This window comes from Podarcis melisellensis (genome assembly GCF_964234715.1).
Source record: "Podarcis melisellensis genome assembly, contig: HAP1_SCAFFOLD_20, whole genome shotgun sequence".
Classification (NCBI taxonomy): domain Eukaryota; kingdom Metazoa; phylum Chordata; class Lepidosauria; order Squamata; family Lacertidae; genus Podarcis; species Podarcis melisellensis.
In genome coordinates, this window is record NW_028113159.1 from 96,129 (window position 1) to 111,821 (window position 15,693).

Genomic DNA, 15,693 nt, shown 5'->3' on the forward strand with positions numbered 1-15,693 from the left:
ATATGCGTAGAAAGAGGACGAATAAGCTTTGATTGGGCTTCTTTCAAATTTGGTGTTTTTGTGGTTAGAATGCACATTCACCCAAAAATCGCAGAGTGAAATGTTTCTTATCAACCAAAATCAAGCTTAGGTGTTTTGGTTCCATCACAATAGAAAGAGGACGAATAAGCTTGGATGGTTCTTTCGGTGTTCATTCACCCACAAATAGCAAAGTGCCTAAACAAAACAAAACAGGTTGTTTTGGGTTCCAGCTACATAGAAAGAAGAACCTTGGATTTGCTTATTTCATATCGTGTTCTTCGGTGTTAATGCACTTTGACACCGAATTTGCAAAGTGTGTGTAATGATATCAAAATAACACCACACCGTCTTTTCGCTTTCATATGCGTAAAAGACGACGAATAAGCTTTGATTGGGCTTCTTTCAAAATTGGTGTTTTTGTGGTTAGAATGCACATTCACCCAAAAATCGCAGAGTGAAATGTTTCTTATCAGCCAAAATCAAGCTTAGGTGTTTTGGTTCCATCACAATAGAAAGAGGACTAAGAAGCTTGGATTGTTCTTTCGGTGTTCATTCACCCACAAATAGCAAAGCGAAGTTTAACAAGCCTAAACAAAACAAAACAGGTTGTTTTCGGTTCCAGCTATATAGAAAGAAGAATGTTGGATTTTACTTATTTCATGTCGTGTTCTTCGGTGTTAATGCACATTGACACCGAATTCGCAAACTGTGTGGAATGATACCAAAATAACACAACACCGTCTTTCCACTTTCATATGCGTAGAAAGAGGACGAATAAGCTTTGATTGGGCTTATTTCAAATTTGGTGTTTTTGTGGTTAGAATGCACATTCACCCAAAAATCGCAGAGTGAAATGTTTCTTATCAACCAAATTCAAGCTTAGGTGTTTTGGTTCCATCACAATAGAAAGAGGACGAATAAGCTTGGATTGTTCTTTCGGTGTTCATTCACCCACAAATAGCAAAGTGAAGTTTAAAATGCCTAAACAAAACAAAACAGGTTGTTTTGGGTTCCAGCTACATAGAAAGAAGAACCTTGGATTTTACTTATTTCATATCGTGTTCTTCGGTCTTAAAGCAAATAGACACCGAATTCGCAAAGTGTGTGTAATGACACCAAAATAACACCACACCGTCTTTTCGCTTTCATATGCGTAGAAAGACGACGAATAAGCTTTGATTGGGCTTCTTTCAAAATTGGTGTTTTGGTGGTTAGAATGCACATTCACCCAAAAATCGCAGAGTGAAATGTTTCTTATCAGCCAAAATCAAGCTTAGGTCTTTTGGTTCCATCACAATAGAAAGAGGACTAAGAAGCTTGGATTGTTCTTTCGGTGTTCATTCACCCACAAATAGCAAAGCGAAGTTTAACAAGCCTAAGCAATACAAAACAGGTTGTTTTGGGTTCCAGCTACATAGAAAGAGGAATCTTGGATTTTACTTATTTCATGTCGTGTTCTTCGGTCTTAAAGCACATAGACACCGAATTCGCAAAGTGTGTGTAATGACACCAAAATAACACCACACCGTCTTTTCGCTTTCATATGCGTAGAAAGACGACGAATAAGCTTTGATTGGGCTTCTTTCAAAATTGGTGTTTTGGTGGTTAGAATGCACATTCACCCAAAAATCGCAGAGTGAAATGTTTCTTATCAGCCAAAATCAAGCTTAGGTGTTTTGGTTCCATCACAATAGAAAGAGGACTAACAAGCTTGGATTGTTCTTTCGGTGTTCATTCACCCACAAATAGCAAAGCGAAGTTTAACAAGCCTAAACAAAACAAAACAGGTTGTTTTCGGTTCCAGCTATATAGAAAGAAGAATGTTGGATTTTACTTATTTCATGTCGTGTTCTTCGGTGTTAATGCACATTGACACCGAATTCGCAAACTGTGTGGAATGATACCAAAATAACACAACACCGTCTTTTCACTTTCATATGCGTAGAAAGACAACGAATAAGCTTTGATTGGGCTTCTTTCAAAATTGGTGTTTTTGTGGTTAGAATGCACATTCACCCAAAAATCGCAGAGTGAAATGTTTCTTATCAAGCAAAATCAAGCTTAGGTGTTTTGGTTCCATCACAATAGAAAGAGGACGAATAAGCTTGGATTGTTCTTTCGGTGTTCATTCACCCACAAATAGCAAAGTGCCTAAACAAAACAAAACAGGTTGTTTTCGGTTCCAGCTACATAGAAAGAAGAATCTTGGGTTTTACTTATTTCATGTCGTGTTCTTCGGTGTTAATGCACATTGACACCGAATTCGCAAAGTGTGTGGAATGATACCAAAATAACACCACACCGTCTTTTCGCTTTCATATGCGTAGAAAGACGACGAATAAGCTTTGATTGGGCTTCTTTCAAAATTGGTGTTTTTGTGGTTAGAATGCACATTCACCCTAAAATCGCAGAGTGAAATGTTTCTTATCAACCAAAATCAAGCTTAGGTGTTTTGGTTCCATCACAATAGAAAGAGGACGAATAAGCCCACAAATAGCAAAGTGAAGTTTAACATGCCTAAACACAACAAAAAAGGTTGTTTTGGGTTCCAGCTACATAGAAAGAGGAATCTTAGGTCTTTTGGTTCCATCACAATAGAAAGAGGACTAAGAAGCTTGGATTGTTCTTTCGGTGTTCATTCACCCACCAATAGCAAAGCGAAGTTTAACAAGCCTAAGCAAAACAAAACAGGTTGTTTTGGGTTCCAGCTACATAGAAAGAGGAATCTTGGATTTTACTTATTTCATGTCGTGTTCTTCGGTCTTAAAGCACATAGACACCGAATTCGCAAAGTGTGTGTAATGACACCAAAATAACACCACACCGTCTTTTCGCTTTCATATGCGTAGAAAGACGACGAATAAGCTTTGATTGGGCTTCTTTCAAAATTGGTGTTTTTGTGGTTAGAATGCATATTCACCCAAAAATCGCAGAGTGAAATGTTTCTTATCAGCCAAAATCAAGCTTAGGTGTTTTGGTTCCATCACAATAGAAAGAGGACTAAGAAGCTTGGATTTTTCTTTCGGTGTTCATTCACCCACAAATAGCAAAGCGAAGTTTAACAAGCCTAAACAAAACAAAACAGGTTGTTTTCGGTTCCAGCTACATAGAAAGAAGAATCTTGGATTTTACTTATTTCATGTCGTGTTCTTCGGTGTTAATGCACATTGACACCGTATTCGCAAATTGTGTGGAATGATACCAAAATAACACAACACCGTCTTTTCGCTTTCATATGCGTCGAAAGAGGACGAATAAGCTTTGATTGCGCTTATTTCAAATTTGGTGTTTTTGTGGTTAGAATGCACATTCACCCAAAAATCGCAGAGTGAAATGTTTCTTATCAACCATAATCAAGCTTAGGTGTTTTGGTTCCATCACAATAGAAAGAGGACGAATAAGCCCACAAATAACAAAGTGAAGTTTAACATGCCTAAACACAACAAAAAAGGTTGTTTTGGGTTCCAGCTACATAGAAAGAAGAATGTTGGATTTTGCTTATTTCATGTCGTGTTCTTCGGTGTTAATGCACATTGATCCAGAAATCGCCAAGATTGTGTAATGATACCAAAATAACACCACACCGTCTTTTCGCTTTCATATGCGTAGAAAGACGACGAATAAGCTTTGATTGGGCTTCTTTCAAAATTGGTGTTTTGGAGGTTAGAATGCACATTCACCCAAAAATCGCAGAGTGAAATGTTTCTTATCAGCCAAAATCAAGCTTAGGTGTTTTGGTTCCATCACAATAGAAAGAGGACTAACAAGCTTGGATTGTTCTTTCGGTGTTCATTCACCCACAAATAGCAAAGCCAAGTTTAACAAGCCTAAACAAAACAAAACAGGTTGTTTTCGGTTCCAGCTATATAGAAAGAAGAATGTTGGATTTTACTTATTTCATGTCGTGTTCTTCGGTGTTAATGCACATTGACACCGAATTCGCAAACTGTGTGGAATGATACCAAAATAACACAACACCGTCTTTTCACTTTCATATGCGTAGAAAGAGGACGAATAAGCTTTGATTGGGCTTCTTTCAAATTTGGTGTTTTTGTGGTTAGAATGCACATTCACCCAAAAATCGCAGAGTGAAATGTTTCTTATCAACCAAAATCAAGCTTAGGTGTTTTGGTTCCATCACAATAGAAAGAGGACGAATAAGCTTGGATTGTTCTTTCGGTGTTCATTCACCCACAAATAGCAAAGTGCCTAAACAAAACAAAACAGGTTGTTTTGGGTTCCAGCTACATAGAAAGAAGAACCTTGGATTTGCTTATTTCATATCGTGTTCTTCGGTGTTAATGCACTTTGACACCGAATTCGCAAAGTGTGTGTAATGATATCAAAATAACACCACACCGTCTTTTCGCTTTCATATGCGTAAAAGACGACGAATAAGCTTTGATTGGGCTTCTTTCAAAATTGGTGTTTTTGTGGTTAGAATGCACATTCACCCAAAAATCGCAGAGTGAAATGTTTCTTATCAGCCAAAATCAAGCTTAGGTGTTTTGGTTCCATCACAATAGAAAGAGGACTAAGAAGCTTGGATTGTTCTTTCGGTGTTCATTCACCCACAAATAGCAAAGCGAAGTTTAACAAGCCTAAACAAAACAAAACAGGTTGTTTTCGGTTCCAGCTATATAGAAAGAAGAATGTTGGATTTTGCTTATTTCATGTCGTGTTCTTCGGTGTTAATGCACATTGACACCGAATTCGCAAACTGTGTGGAATGATACCAAAATAACACAACACCGTGTTTTCACTTTCATATGCGTAGAAAGAGGACGAATAAGCTTTGATTGGGCTTATTTCAAATTTGGTGTTTTTGTGGTTAGAATGCACATTCACCCAAAAATCGCAGAGTGAAATGTTTCTTATCAACCAAAATCAAGCTTAGGTGTTTTGGTTCCATCACAATAGAAAGAGGACGAATAAGCTTGGATTGTTCTTTCGGTGTTCATTCACCCACAAATAGCAAAGTGAAGTTTAAAATGCCTAAACAAAACAAAACAGGTTGTTTTCGGTTCCAGTTACATAGAAAGAAGAACCTTGGATTTTACTTATTTCATATCGTGTTCTTCGGTGTTAATGCACTTTGACACCGAATTCGCAAAGTGTGTGTAATGATATCAAAATAACACCACACCGTCTTTTCGCTTTCATATGCGTAAAAGATGACAAATAAGCTTTGATTGGGCTTATTTCAAAATTGGTGTTTTTGTGGTTAGAATGCACATTCACCCCAAAATCGCAGAGTGAAATTTTTCTTATGAGCCAAAATCAAGCTTAGGTCTTTTGGTTCCATCACAATAGAAAGAGGACTAAGAAGCTTGGATTGTTCTTTCGGTGTTCATTCACCCACAAATAGCAAAGCGAAGTTTAACAAGCCTAAGCAAAACAAAACAGGTTGTTTTGGGTTGCAGCTACATAGAAAGAATAATGTTGGATTTTGCTTATTTCATGTCGTGTTCTTCGGCGTTAATGCACATTGACACCGAATTCGCAAACTGTGTGGAATGATACCAAAATAACACTACACCGTCTTTTCACTTTCATATGCGTAGAAAGAGGGCGAATATGCTTTGATTGGGCTTATTTCAAATTTGTTGTTTTTGTGGTTAGAATGCACATTCACCCAAAAATCGGAGAGTGAAATGTTTCTTATCAGCCAAAATCAAGCTTAGGTGTTTTGGTTCCATCACCATAGAAAGAGGACTAAGAAGCTTGGATTGTTCTTTCGGTGTTCATTCACCCACAAATAGCAAAGCGAAGTTTAACAAGCCTAAACAAAACAAAACAGTTTGTTTTCGGTTCCAGCTACATAGAAAGAAGAATCTTGGATTTTACTTATTTCATGTCGTGTTCTTCGGTGTTAATGCACATTGACACCGAATTCGCAAAGTGTGTGGAATGATACCAAAATCACACAACACCGTCTTTTCACTTTCATGTGCGTAGAAAGACGACGAATAAGCTTTGATTGGGCTTATTTCAAATTTGGTGTTTTTGTGGTTAGAATGCACATTCACCCAAAAATCGCAGAGTGAAATGTTTCTTATCAACCAAAATCAAGCTTAGGTGTTTTGGTTCCATCACAATAGAAAGAGGACGAATAAGCTTGGATTGTTCTTTCGGTTTTCATTCACCCACAAATAGCAAAATGAAGTTTAAAATGCCTAAACACAACAAAAAAAGGTTGTTTTGGGTTCCAGCTACATAGAAAGAAGAATGTTGGATTTTGCTTATTTCATGTCGTGTTCTTCGGTGTTAATGCACTTTGACACCTGTGATGGTTCAGAATTTATCTGGTTAAATTCCCCTGGTGTGTGTCACCTGCTGACGTCAGCTAATAGCTGGGCGGAGACAGAAGCTTTTAGAAGCTAAGAAGGAGGAGTTTTTCCCTGTACTTTCACTTCCCTCTGTGTATCTGTGAGGGAGACATGGCTGAAAGAAGCCCTGGACTTTGTTTGCTGTAATGTTTTAATAAAGAGCTGTAAATAGACGAACCTGTCTATGTGTGCTTACAAGAAGCAAGACTGCTTTACACGCTGTTCAACTCTGCTAAGCCGTGACCTGAAGGGAGCAACAGTGGCGCAGCTGTGAAGAAGTGTGCCGGACCCGTTATAAACCGCTGTAGGTGATTGATGCGGATCGTAAAGCTGTCCCCGGTCGCGGCCCCATCGATCAAGGGAAGATCGATATCTCCGAACAGGTTATGGGGGTCAGAAAACGCTCGTAAAGCAGTCGGTGTGAGCTCCAGGAATGCTTTGAAGTCAGCATTCTGAGGCTGAGGGGCCGTCGGAGGCCAACGGGAGCTGACTGGGTGCCAGAGAGCTGGAGCTGAAAAAGCAGCTAAAAGCTGAAAGCTGAGACGCAGCTGAAAAATCGCTTCTCCAAAGACAGGTGCTGGAGGCTACTGCTACGTGAGTAAGCTGGGGCACTGGGGGGAGAAGATGGCGCAGTTCCAGAAGCATGGTTTTGAGCTTAAGCTACCATGTGAAAAGCTGACGCGTGAAGGCTGGTGGACGTGGAGTCTCCACGTAGAACTGTTGTTGGTCGGAGAAAGCCTTTGGGAGGCAGTCCAGCCACTACAGAAAGCGGCTGGAGCAGCAACAGAGCTGAGCGAAGCTGAGAAGTGTGTGCTAGTATTTCTGGCAGAGAATGTAAGTGATGCGCTGAAGCCTATTGTCCTAGATGCTGAGGGGCCTGAGGTTGCATGGCTAGCACTCCGTGAGGCTTGTGAAGCAGGAGTGGAACGCCATGGCCTAGATGCGGCTGCATCAGAAGGGGAGAGGCAAGATGGCACTGGGCACATTCTTGAGAGTCAACACACAGCTGAGGGAAGCTGTGGGCCCCCAGAGGGGGCAGAAGGGACTATTGCTGGCAGCTGTACTAATGCTGCACCGTGCTTGTGTGAGGCGTTAGCGAAAGGCCAGAGTCCTGAAGAAAGCCCTGGAAAGGCTGAAGGATGCCCAGAAAGCCCAATGGGGGCTGGGACAGTGTTGGGGAGCTGTTGTAATGCTTCTACACGTCTGTGTGATGGACTGAGTCCTGGAGAGCCTGAACTGGCAGGCCCTGTTCCCGATATCTTAGCCTCTAGGAGCGCTAGTGAGCAGATCGGGGGGGGCGAAGAGTTCCAAAGGCAAGTTTAAAAGGCTTTCCCTTTGTGCTGAAGCAGAGAGGAGCTTCAGGGGGGGCCACGCTGGTGGGAGGAGCCGTTCCAGAAGGAGGAAGGCCAGGCCAGCTGGGAGGAGCCCCGGGCAGTGTTTTTCCACTGGAGTTCAACGTCGGCGTGGCAGTTGCCCCCACCGGAGCAGAGAGCCGATGCAGGATGTTGTCAAGGACTTTTCCCATGGGAATCAGGCAGGTTTCCATGGCAACAGGCCTGGGAAGACAGGCAGGCGTGGAGCTGAGCCAGGTGGTCGTGGTAAACAACAGGAAGAGTCTTATCAAGTTTCTGCGAGTATGGCAGTGTTTGAAGACGGCGGAGTGGAAAATTTCCAGCTCAGCCTTGTAATCGACTCTGCAGCTAACCGCAACATGGTTCCAGAGACCCCTGCAGTCGAGAGGTGGAATTGCACAGCAGTTCCGAAAGGACAAACTATTAAGTTCGCGAATGGACAGAAAACTAGAGTTCACAAATGTGCTAATGTCTTTCTTTCTGTTTTACAGGAGACGGTGGATTTTTGTATTGTTCCAGAGATTCATCACTGTTTGCTATCTGTGCCTTATTTGTTGAGTAAGGGGTTCAAAGTTTGTTTTGAAAATGATGTCTGCACAATCGCCAAAGGGGGGAGGTTACTGGCCAAAGTGCGGAAGGGACAGAATGATCTTTTCATTCTTAAAACGTCTCTTGGAGGTGAGGGGAAGGTTGAGAAAGCACAAGCGTTGCGTGCTACAGTTCCCAACCAACGTGCTACAATTCCCGCTCATAATGTTATATGTGCATGCGTATGGCATCAGAGAACAATTCATGGGTCGGTAGAGGACTTGCAGACTCTGCCCGAGGTTGCCACGGGGTGTAGGATTCAAAATTGTGGAAGTGCCATTGATTGTGACACTTGCAAGCAAGCAAAGGTGAGAGGGTGCAGTTACCCAAAGGTGGAACGTGTGGCCACTAAACCTTTTGAGTTGGTACACATAGATTTGGCCGGTCCTGTCAAGGAACCAAGTCTAGGGGGAGCCAGGTTTCTCCTAACTTTTTTGGATAATTTCTCGCAGAGTTCCTGGGCTCACGGTCTCAAATCCAGGGAGGATGCAGCACAGCTGATCAAGAGCTGGATTGAGGGGGTGGAACAGAGGTTCTCCACCAGGGTTCAAGAGATCATCAGTGACAGAAATGCTGAGTACACTGGTTCTGCGTTGCAGAAGTTCTTGCAGAAGAGAGGGATACGCCACACAGTTAATTCACCCCAGCAAGGGGGGGGCAGAGCTGAGGAGTGGAGCTCTGGTTAAGGCTGCACAGGTGATGCTGAAAGAAGCCAGGTTGCCTCCTGAGTTTTGGGTGGAGGCTACTAGGGCTGTGTCATTCACCTGGAATCGTGTCTACAACTCACTGGTAGGTGACACACCGTTCTCTTTGTTAAATGGCCGCAAACCCCAGGTTCACTTTCTGCGGACTTTTGGGACTCCTGCGCTTGTCGCTTTGCCTAAGGCTTTGCAAAGGCCAGATGGAGCCAAAGTCCAGAAAATGATCTTCTGTGGGTATGAGCCAGATGCCCGTGCATGGCGTTTTGCTTACCCGTCAGGTGATCAGAGTAAGGTGCTGATCAGTAAACACGCTGAGTTCTTAGAGGAGGAGGTAAAGTCAAAGACTCCTGTCAGGCGTGATGTTCTCTCAGATTGTCTCTCTGACCCAGAAGGCAGTTCTGATGAGGCAGAGGAAGAAGGGGCTGAGGCTGCTGATGACGACCAGGTCACTGACCAGGGTCAAGAGCAGGATGTGGCATCTCCACAAGCTGTTATGAGACTGCCCAAGAGTCAGCCTAGTTCTCCTGTGAGTGTAATGGAGAGGATTCGAAGACGCTTTAAGTCAGAGGGTGAGTTCCATGATGCAGAGGATACACCTGCTGATCAAAGTGAGTCAGAGGAAACACCTGGGTTTGTGCCTAGGAGGTCCAGTCGCACAACGAAAGGTATCCCACCAGAGAGGTATCAGGCCACAGGTGCGTGGGTAAGTTTCGCACAGTGCGATTCTGAGAGTTGTGAGGTGGTTCCACAAATGCCAAACAGGTTTGCCAAGGGAGGGCACAAGGCGTTGGGGAAGGGATCGATCTCACAAGGTGTTACTGAAGATGTTGCACAGGTATCACGCAGGGACACAAGGGGGGGTGTGATGGTTCAGAATTTATCTGGTTAAATTCCCCTGGTGTGTGTCACCTGCTGACGTCAGCTAATAGCTGGGCGGAGACAGAAGCTTTTAGAAGCTAAGAAGGAGGAGCTTTTCCCTGTACTTTCACTTCCCTCTGTGTATCTGTGAGGGAGACATGGCTGAAAGAAGCCCTGGACTTTGTTTGCTGTAATGTTTTAATAAAGAGCTGTAAATAGACGAACCTGTCTATGTGTGCTTACAAGAAGCAAGACTGCTTTACACGCTGTTCAACTCTGCTAAGCCGTGACCTGAAGGGAGCAACAGTGGCGCAGCTGTGAAGAAGTGTGCCGGACCCGTTATAAACCGCTGTAGGTGATTGATGCGGATCGTAAAGCTGTCCCCGGTCGCGGCCCCATCGATCAAGGGAAGATCGATATCTCCGAACAACACCGAATTCGCAAAGTGTGTGTAATGATACCAAAATAACACCACACCGTCTTTTCGCTTTCATATGCCTAGAAAGACGACGAATAAGCTTTGATTGGGCTTATTTCAAAATTGGTGTTTTTGTGGTTAGAATGCACATTCACCCCAAAATCGCAGAGTGAAATGTTTCTTATCAGCCAAAATCAAGCTTAGGTCTTTTGGTTCCATCACAATAGAAAGAGGACTAACAAGCTTGGATTGTTCTTTCGGTGTTCATTCACCCACAAATAGCATAGCCAAGTTTAACAAGCCTAAACAAAACAAAACAGGTTGTTTTCGGTTCCAGCTATATAGAAAGAAGAATGTTGGATTTTACTTATTTCATGTCGTGTTCTTCGGTGTTAATGCACATTGACACCGAATTCGCAAACTGTGTGGAATGATACCAAAATAACACAACACCGTCTTTTCACTTTCATATGCGTAGAAAGAGGACGAATAAGCTTTGATTGGGCTTATTTCAAATTTGGTGTTTTTGTGGTTAGAATGCACATTCACCCAAAAATCGCAGAGTGAAATGTTTCTTATCAACCAAAATCAAGCTTAGGTGTTTTGGTTCCATCACAATAGAAAGAGGACGAATAAGCTTGGATTGTTCTTTCGGTGTTCATTCACCCACAAATAGCAAAGTGAAGTTTAAAATGCCTAAACAAAACAAAACAGGTTGTTTTGGGTTCCAGCTACATAGAAAGAAGAACCTTGGATTTGCTTTTTTCATATCGTGTTCTTCGGTGTTAATGCACTTTGACACCGAATTCGCAAAGTGTGTGTAATGATATCAAAATAACACCACACCGTCTTTTCGCTTTCATATGCGTAAAAGACGACAAATAAGCTTTGATTGGGCTTATTTCAAAATTGGTGTTTTTGTGGTTAGAATGCACATTCACCCCAAAATCGCAGAGTGAAATTTTTCTTATCAGCCAAAATCAAGCTTAGGTCTTTTGGTTCCATCACAATAGAAAGAGGACTAAGAAGCTTGGATTGTTCTTTCGGTGTTCATTCACCCACAAATAGCAAAGCGAAGTTTAACAAGCCTAAGCAAAACAAAACAGGTTGTTTTGGGTTCCAGCTACATAGAAAGAGGAATCTTGGATTTTACTTATTTCATGTCGTGTTCTTCGGTCTTAAAGCACATAGACACCGAATTCGCAAAGTGTGTGTAATGACACCAAAATAACACCACACCGTCTTTTCGCTTTCATATGCGTAGAAAGACGACGAATAAGCTTTGATTGGGCTTCTTTCAAAATTGGTGTTTTGGTGGTTAGAATGCACATTCACCCAAAAATCGCAGAGTGAAATGTTTCTTATCAGCCAAAATCAAGCTTAGGTGTTTTGGTTCCATCACAATAGAAAGAGGACGAATAAGCTTGGATTGTTCTTTCGGTGTTCATTCACCCACAAATAGCAAAGTGCCTAAACGAAACAAAACAGGTTGTTTTGGGTTCCAGCTACATAGAAAGAAGAATCTTGGATTTTACTTATTTCATGTCGTGTTCTTCGGTGTTAATGCACATTGACACCGAATTCGCAAAGTGTGTGGAATGATACCAAAATAACACAACACCGTCTTTTCGCTTTCATATGCGTAGAAAGACGACGAATAAGCTTTGATTGGGCTTCTTTCAAAATTGGTGTTTTTGTGGTTAGAATGCACATTCACCCAAAAATCGCAGAGTGAAATGTTTCTTATCAGCCAAAATCAAGCTTAGGTGTTTTGGTTCCATCACAATAGAAAGAGGACTAAGAAGCTTGGATTGTTCTTTCGGTGTTCATTCACCCACAAATAGCAAAGCGAAGTTTAACAAGCCTAAACAAAACAAAACAGGTCGTTTTCGGTTCCAGCTACATAGAAAGAAGAATCTTGGATTTTGCTTATTTCATGTCGTGTTCTTCGGTGTTAATGCACTTTGACACCGAATTCGCAAAGTGTGTGTAATGATACCAAAATAACACCAAACCGTCTTTTCGCTTTCATATGCGTAGAAAGACGACGAATAAGCTTGGATTGGGCTTCTTTCAAATTTGGTGTTTTTGTGGTTAGAATGCACATTCACCCAAAAATCGCAGAGTGAAATGTTTCTTATCAGCCAAAATCAAGCTTAGGTGTTTTGGTTCCATCACAATAGAAAGAGGACTAACAAGCTTGGATTGTTCTTACGGTGTTCATTCACCCACAAATAGCAAAGCGAAGTTTAACAAGCCTAAACACAACAAAAAAGGTTGTTTTGGGTTCCAGCTACATAGAAAGAAGAATCTTGGATTTTACTTATTTCATGTCGTGTTCTTCGGTGTTAATGCACATTGACAACGAATTCGCAAAGTGTGTGGAATGATACCAAAATAACACAACACCGTCTTTTCACTTTCATATGCGTAGAAAGACGACGAATAAGCTTTGATTGGGCTTATTTCAAATTTGGTGTTTTTGTGGTTAGAATGCACATTCAACCAAAAATCGCAGAGTGAAATGTTTCTTATCAACCAAAATCAAGCTTAGGTGTTTTGGTTCCATCACAATAGAAAGAGGACGAATAAGCCCACAAATAGCAAAGTGAAGTTTAACATGCCTAAACACAACAAAAAAGGTTGTTTTGGGTTCCAGCTACATAGAAAGAAGAATGTTGGATTTTGCTTATTTCATTTCGTGTTCTTCGGTGTTAATGCACATTGATCCAGAAATCGCAAAGATTGTGTAATGATACCAAAATAACACCACACGGTCTTTTCACTTTCATATGCATAGAAAGAGGACGAATAAGCTTTGATTGGGCTTATTTCAAATTTGGTGTTTTTGTGGTTAGAATGCACATTCACCCCAAAATCGCAGAGTGAAATGTTTCTTATCAACCAAAATCAAGCTTAGGTGTTTTGGTTCCATCACAATAGAAAGAGGACGAATAAGCTTGGATTGTTCTTTCGGTGTTTATTCACCCACAAATAGCAAAGTGCCTAAACAAAACAAAACAGGTTGTTCTTTCGGTGTTCATTCACCCACAAATAGCAAAGCGAAGTTTAACAAGCCTAAACAAAACAAAACAGCTTGTTTTCGGTTCCAGCTACATAGAAAGAGGAATCTTGGATTTTGCTTATTTCAAGTCGTGTTCTTCGGTGTTAATGCACATTGATCCAGAAATCGCAAAGATTGTGTAATGATACCAAAATAACACAACATCGTCTTTTCGCTTTCATATGCTTAGAAAGACGTCGAATAAGCTTTGCTTGGGCTTATTTCAAAATTGGTGTTTTTGTGGTTAGAGTGCACATTCACCCCAAAATCGCAGAGTGAAATGTTTCTTATCAGCCAAAATCAAGCTTAGGTGTTTTGGTTCCATCACAATAGAAAGAGGACTAAGAAGCTTGGATTGTTCTTTCGGTGTTCATTCACCCACAAATAGCAAAGCGAAGTTTAACAAGCCTAAACAAAACAAAACAGGTTGTTTTCACTTCCAGCTACATAGAATCTTGGATTTTGCTTATTTCAAGTCGTGTTCTTCGGTGTTAATGCACATTGATCCAGAAATCGCAAAGATTGTGTAATGATACCAAAATAACACAACATCGTCCTTTCGCTTTCATATGCTTAGAAAGATGTCGAATAAGCTTTGCTTGGGCTTATTTCAAAATTGGTGTTTTTGTGGATAGAGTGCACATTCACCCCAAAATCGCAGAGTGAAATGTTTCTTATCAGCCAAAATCAAGCTTAGGTGTTTTGGTTCCATCACAATAGTAAGAGGACTAAGAAGCTTGGATTGTTCTTTCGGTGTTCATTCACCCACAAATAGCAAAGCGAAGTTTAACAAGCCTAAACAAAACAAAACAGGTTGTTTTCGGTTCCAGCTACAAAGAAAGAAGAATCTTGGATTTTGCTTATTTCATGTCGTGTTCTTCGGTGTTAATGCACTTTGACACCGAATTCGCAAAGTGTGTGTAATGATACCAAAATAACACCACACCCTCTTTTCAATTTCATATGCGTAGAAAGACGACGAATAAGCTTTGATTGGGCTTATTTCAAAATTGTTGTTTTTGTGGTTAGAATGCACATTCATCCAAAAATCGCAGAATGACATGTTTCTTATCGGCCAAAATCAAGCTTAGGTGTTCTGGTTCCATCACAATAGAAAGAGGACTAAGAAGCTTGGATTGTTCTTTCGGTGTTCATTCACCCACAAATAGCAAAGCGAAGTTTAACAAGCCAAAACAAAACAAAACAGGTTGTTATGGGTTCCAGCTAAATAGAAAGAAGAATCTTGAATTTTGCTTATTTCAAGTCGTGTTCTTCGGTGTTAATGCACATTGATCCAGAAATCGCAAAGATTGTGTAATGATACCAAAATAACAGAACATCGTCTTTTCGCTTTCATATGCTTAGAAAGACGTCGAATAAGCTTTGCTTGGGCTTATTTCAAAATTGGTGTTTTTGTGGTTAGAATGCACATTCACCCCAAAATTGCAGAGTGAAATTTTTCTTATCAGCCAAAATCAAGCTTAGGTCTTTTGGTTCCATCACAATAGAAAGAGCACTAAGAAGCTTGGATTGTTCTTTCGGTGTTCATTCACCCACAAATAGCAAAGCGAAGTTTAACAAGCCTAAGCAAAACAAAACAGGTTGTTTTCGGTTCCAGCTATATAGAAAGAAGAATGTTGGATTTTACTTATTTCATGTCGTGTTCTTCGGTGTTAATGCACATTGACACCGAATTCGCAAACTGTGTGGAATGATACCAAAATAACACAACACCGTCTTTTCACTTTCATATGCGTAGAAAGAGGACGAATAAGCTTTGATTGGGCTTATTTCAAATTTGGTGTTTTTGTGGTTAGAATGCACATTCACCCAAAAATCGCAGAGTGAAATGTTTCTTATCAGCCAAAATCAAGCTTAGGTGTTTTGGTTCCATCACAATAGAAAGAGGACGAATAAGCTTGGATTGTTCTTTCGGTGTTCATTCACCCACAAATAGCAAAGTGCCTAAACGAAACAAAACAGGTTGTTTTGGGTTCCAGCTACATAGAAAGAAGAATCTTGGATTTTACTTATTTCATGTCGTGTTCTTCGGTGTTAATGCACATTGACACCGAATTCGCAAAGTGTGTGGAATGATACCAAAATAACACAACACCGTCTTTTCGCTTTCATATGCGTAGAAAGACGACGAATAAGCTTTGATTGGGCTTATTTCAAAATTGGTGTTTTTGTGGTTAGAATGCACATTCACCCAAAAATCGGAGAGTGAAATGTTTCTTATCAGCCAAAATCAAGCTTAGGTGTTTTGTTTCCATCACAATAGAAAGAGGACTAAGAAGCTTGGATTGTTCTTTCGGTGTTCATTCACCCACAAATAGCAAAGCGAAGTTTAACAAGCCTA